Here is a 6,000-nt window from a genome sequence, read left to right on the forward strand (position 1 = left end):
ATTGTGTATTAGGGTTGCCAAGTCTGGTTGATTTATTCCAGTAGGTTTCATCGCTTTATCCCCAATACCCAATATCCCACCTCTACACTCCTGCCATTGATCGCCTGACACATTCGTGTTTTGGAGATCACCATCTTCCCATGTGAAATGGACAGCATGCAGATTTCACCCTTTTGGGTTTTTTGTTCTTTCACGGATGTGGGCGTCACTAGCTAGGCCAATATTTTTATTGCTTATCACTAATTGCCCTTGAGAAGGTGGTGGGGGGCCTCCTTCTTGAACTGCTGCAGTCCCTGAGGTGTAGGGACACCCACAGTGCTGTAAGAGAGGGTGTTCCAGGATTTTGAGCCTGCGATGGTGAAGGAATGGCAATATATTTCCAAGTTAGGATGGTGTGTAGCTTGGAGGGGAACTTCCTGTTGGTGGTGTTCCCATCTATTTGCTGCCCTTGTCCTTCAAGGTGATCAAGGTTGCAGGTTTGGAAGATGCTGCCGACAGAGCCTTGGTGAGTTGCGGCAGTGCAGCTTGTAGATGGTACACACTGCTGCCATCTTGATTCTTGGTTATCAAACAATCTTTTCCCCTGTCATCTCCAATACTTTTGTAACTGATAAACAAGCCTTCAATGAAGCTGTCAAGTGATTTTTCCCCTCGCTAGTTGTTTGTAACAATGTCCAGGAGATTAATATTTCATTCCTGAAGATTTAAGAATTAACCTGGTGAGTTGGCAACCCTGGTGTAGGTGTCATCTTTTGCCAGATGCAAGTACATAGCCAGACCCCATAAAATAATATATTAGTTAATAAGAGCTTCCAGAGCAAATCAAAAAGTTTGAGAGGCTACTGTTGCTGGTCTCAATTGCGCACATCACGATTTGTTTAACCTGTCCAGGCTGCCCTTAAACTCCGTCCAGATCATGCCTCCTCTTTTCACCTGCCTTTACAATACCTTTGGGTAGCAGCCAGCGCGATCAATTCTAAGTTCATTTGATTCATAAACTTGCTTCACTTTGCCAGATTTTCATTCTAAGCGATTTCTCCTGTGCATGTCATTCCTGCACTTTAAATATTTCCCGATCTGCACCTTAACAGTTTACAGGTTATTGGACGCCGTTTCCTACGTGCGTAGTCATGTGTGTGTTCCCCGTTCTGTTCACCTGTAATAACAAGGGTTTATACTTCAAATGTTAACTGACTCGTGTTTTCTCGAAAGATGCTGCCTGAAGTGCTGAGCGTGTTTGGCTTTTTTGTTTTTATATTATATAAGTTGTTATATCTCGATTGGACCGTAGAACATTTCGGGGTTTCTCCTCGGAAACCTACCTAGCAGCATTGAGTGGACACCTATCTGGAAGATTTTCTCAACAACGTAGCCAAAGGTCTGTCAAAATGGCATGGAGTCAAAATTTCCTAAGTGAACTTTTCCCTCCTTTACGAAGGTCTGGAGGGAGTGCACATCCCTGCATCAAGCACGCTGACACATACACCTCTCACAACAACACACAGGCATCTTTCATTTCTGCTTACAACACACGCCATCCCATATATAACAATCCCAACAGTGGCAATTAAACCATTTCCCACCGACACTCGCAGTGCGGCTTCACTGGCGAACCTTCTCGGTTAAAACCTTAACTTCATGTGACACGTAGATGCTTCACAGAGCAGCATGCACCGAGACCATATTTCTTCATTCATTCTGGGAAAACTGTCGAGTGCGAGTAGACAGATACGCTGGCATTAGAGATGTGTTTATGAGAATCAGCAACACTGCCAAAGTTGACACTTAAAATGCTATTTTATAACAGGATGGATTTTGTGTGACGTAAGGAATCAATTTTAGTTCTTTTTTTGAAGCATCCATGTACAATTTCCAAATAAAATGTTTTAATGCTCCGAGGTATATCTAAACAAGAGACCTGCTCCGCGTGATACGTGCTTGATTTTCATCGGGTTCCAAAAATAGTCACCCTTTTATAAAAATGGGGCGGGAGAGGTAGCAAGTGTCTTTGTTTCACAGAAACGGCAGGTCATGAATACTTACTGCAATTGAAAGTGGATTAAACATCTCATATCCGGACCATGAATCAAATACTCAAGTGACCTTCGTGCAGTTCACAATGACCAAGTGACAGACAAAAATGTTACACCTAAATTACCTTTATGAGCTTCACCGCAGACAAATGAGGTACTTTTGTGCATTCAGTAATTTATTAGTCAACGCACACAACGCCAACGTGTTGTATGTTGTATGCCAGCGTGAAACCATGCGAGCCACAAATGTCCGTTACGACTTTTTTTTAATACTGGAGATAGCATCATATTTGGCTCCAAGCTTCAGTTTGTGGTGCGGTCAAACTAGAGTCCCCTTAGCATTAGATAAAAAATCAGCAATGCCACCCAATCTCCGTCATAAGACAGACATGCTTCCTGCTGATTATAGACGCAAGCTGTCTTTTATGACCTGTGATAAATCTACAGAACACGCTTCATTAAAATACAGTAGAACACGCGGTTCCCATCAAGTCTATTGCACTAACTACAGTAAATGGTCAATTGGTACATCGCATTTGCATTACTTTCAGCTCGTTCTATCCCAAACATTAGAAAAGGGAGCGCAGTGTCCCAGAATGTTCCAGGTCGTTCGCCCTTTACGTAGCATCAGCGCCCCTCTGTACAAAGCCCATCGCCACAAAGCCGCTTTAAAAAGAGAATGGAAGTAGATCAATATTATCTACTCATCTAAGCAACTCCCCTTCCCTAGCACAAATGTATACTCTTCATGCTAGCCCAGACTAATCGCATAAAACATTTCAGATACATTCAACATAAAAATAGCAACAAATTGGTGTGCCTTAATCCAGTTTAAGCAAGGAGATTATTCATTAATTTGCATCTATATAACCCACCAAACATTTTGCCAATGTGCTAGAGTTCGGTAATATGTTCAAGCGGCAAGAGTGAACGCACACGGGTGTTTAAATGAGAATTAGCATTCTACACTTATTTAGTCATAAAAGTATATACAACAGACAGAAATTAAACTCAGCGAGGAAGTAAAACTAATCACAAAATCTGTTTTTTGACAGGACATATAAATACTAACTGATGTTTATTCTGATTTGAAGAAATATTCCTGCATAAGAGACTAACGCACATTTTGGCCATTGAGGAGATAGTACAGTGCACCAGAAAGCCAAAGGTGGCCAGCAAATGAAGCATGTGAGCACAGTGTCACAGGTTGATCACACTTTACACACTACAGATTAATGTATTCAACATAAAATAATTAGTGTGAAGATAATGATTAGCAGTATGGTTAATTTCCCATAATGAAATATTTAGTTGCTGACACTTATCCAGTGCAACTTGAACACACATGATTGCACCCTATGGGCAAACTAACTTTTTCACGTTGGTCTGATGTTCACAAAGGAAGAACCGTATCTTTCGATCAGAAAATGCAACATATGGTAAGTGAGGATTAGACATACTGACATCTTATGTCACTGCTATATTCACTTCTTCCTTACCTTACAACTTTTTAAACGAAATGTGCATGCCTTGGGGTTACACAGTCTTCAATCATAAGAAATATTCTTCACAGTATCTGGCCGAATACAAGTGCTCGTTATGCATGTTTGGTATTCTCTCTGTGCTATACAGCAGCATAGCCGGGTCACGCCTCAAGGGAGCAGCTGAAAGCACGTGAGACGTGTTTAAGTTTTACCGCATGACCCCCCACAAAACAGAGCTGGCTGCACTTCACCGCAGCAGGAATTCGTTTAAACTTCCCTCCTTTTTAAATTTAAAAACCAACAATAACGTCTAACTCCCAAAATGGCTGCGCTTATTTTCACTGTCCGAGGTTCCCCGTGTGCGTGTTTCTGCCTTTGAAACCTTTTCGCCAATACGCAAAATCTTGGAGTGTATAAATAAATAAGTGGCACATTGTTAATCGTTGGATGATTCTGCCACCGAGGCTCCTATAACCTACTATTTCAAATCTCTCCGTCTGATCTTTCAAATAGCAGCTCTATTAAACATTTAGAGCAGATGTCGTGCGATCCTTGCAGGCTCCATAATTACCATGTAATTTGCTGAATGCTGGTAATACGTGTAAAGGACTCTGCGTTCACTCTCCTTCCCATTCCACTAACAAAAGATTCAAATGGTATCTAAGGTCTAGTAAATTACATGGCGGTGTATTTAAAAAAAAGGTATTGCGCAGAGCGATTAGAACTTTCTAGGGGTTGACTTCTTTCCAAAGTGGCAGATTGTGTTTGTAGAATTGGTTGCGCTAAGGGATAGTTTGGCAGCACACATACATTTGTAATGTTCTTGTCTGGGGCCGGGGGGGGGGGGGTGTCTGTTCTAAAAACAAACACGCGGCTAGCAATGGATCTTTTGAAAAACTGAAGACATAATGACAGCTACTTCGCCGCAATTTTTGCAAATGTCCAACTACTTACCCCTAATAACTTAGTGTTGGCGAGGGTTTACCCATGATAGTTGGGAATTTCGGATGGTCGTAGGCATAATCTTTCAATGTCTGTGCCAAGCTGATTATTGATAGGAAGGGTTTATGGCTGATGAGCTTGTGAAGATGGCTGAGTACACGATTTTGGCATTGCACTATCGGTACAAAAATTCAAAACCTATTCAACATAAACTTGCATTTTTACAACATGTTAATTTCCTCCAGAAGGGTCTCAAAGCACTCTATATACAATGAATTAATTTGAAACCCAGTGTCTAGAGTTACTAAGGTTAGTCAGTTCGCAATGGTTATGGGAGTAATGTTGGTCAAGACAATAGAAAAAGTCCATGCTCTTCAAATAGTGGCACCACAGAATCCATAATGTCCACCAATACCCCCAAACAGCCAGGCAGGGGCACAGTCAAAAAGGCAGGGGCTCAGTCGAAAAGGCAGGAGCTCAGTCTAATGATTTAGCTGATGGAGGGCATCACCATTAATGCAGCAATGGGTCTGCTCTGAAACTCAGAATGATTATGTTCTGGGATAAAGCTTAAAGCAGAATCTTTTGATGAGAAGCCCAGTGTTGCAAATTGAGGCAAGATGGACACAGGCACAACCAGAATTATTAGAATTTTCCAAACAACATTTCCAATCTTCCAGGAAGACATATATTTGAGGTTCTGCTAGCAATACAGGGCCTTAGAATCTGGACATTTCCTTTAAAAAACTGGGCTTATGGCCACACATGCTAAGTTTGCTCACATCTGATTTCCCAACCAGTCATTTTTACTTACAAAAGTGAAGCTCTGCTATCAGTATATATGCATCTCATTTAAATCACTCTATTAAACATGGCCCCCTGACAGGATTCCAAACTGTGGACATGAGTATGCCAAAAGCATGCCACTTGCTTGTTTTACATGGGTGCATTAGGATCCTAGGGCCTGGTTGCTCCAGCATGTTTATTAGATAAGATATTTTTAGGTTTGCATTTCCTGTTTATTGCAACCCATGTTGTAGTTGCTTTTGTTGAAAATTCTGCCATTTTTGTTGCCAATGCTTCCTTTCAATTTTTCTTTAGTTGCTGCAGGCATTTACATGGTTCTGTGCAAAGTGCTGAGCAGTGACATTCCTTGCAAGATTCCTGCATTTGCTGAATTCTAAATTAGGAAGGGGAGTTCCGCTTTTGAAAGGAAACAAAAGTGGATTGGAGTAGGAGGGGCAAGAGGAACAGTTCTTAGGGTCCCAGGGCCTCTCCAGGCATGGCTGCTAACTCCACTCAGAAAAGCCTGAATAGCAGAAGTAGGACTTAAGCTGGAAGCCCAAGTTTCTGCTTTTTATTTTGTTCAATGTAAATTGTTCCCACTTGCAAGAGAAGTATGCCATAAACTTTTGCAAAATTAAATATATTCAAAAAGGTAATGGTTATGTACAATGCTTCAAATGCCATCCCCACATCCACTGCCATCTCAAAGAACAAGGGCAGCAGATACATGGGTACACCACCACCTGGAAGTTCCC

General features: G+C 41.5%; 1 protein-coding gene across 1 annotated transcript in view; it reads right to left on the minus strand.

Annotated features, from left to right (window-relative positions):
* bcor (BCL6 corepressor) overlaps positions 1-3,710 on the minus strand; it is a 189,838-nt gene extending 186,128 nt beyond the window's left edge. The window contains exon 1 of the mRNA XM_041211000.1: positions 3,533-3,710. The gene's annotated coding sequence lies outside the window, so the exon portion shown is untranslated. The remainder of the gene's footprint in view (positions 1-3,532) is intronic.
* Positions 3,711-6,000: the final 2,290 nt, after the last annotated feature.

The sequence above is a fragment of the Carcharodon carcharias genome, chromosome 18 (assembly GCF_017639515.1).
Source record: "Carcharodon carcharias isolate sCarCar2 chromosome 18, sCarCar2.pri, whole genome shotgun sequence".
Lineage (NCBI taxonomy): Eukaryota > Metazoa > Chordata > Chondrichthyes > Lamniformes > Lamnidae > Carcharodon > Carcharodon carcharias.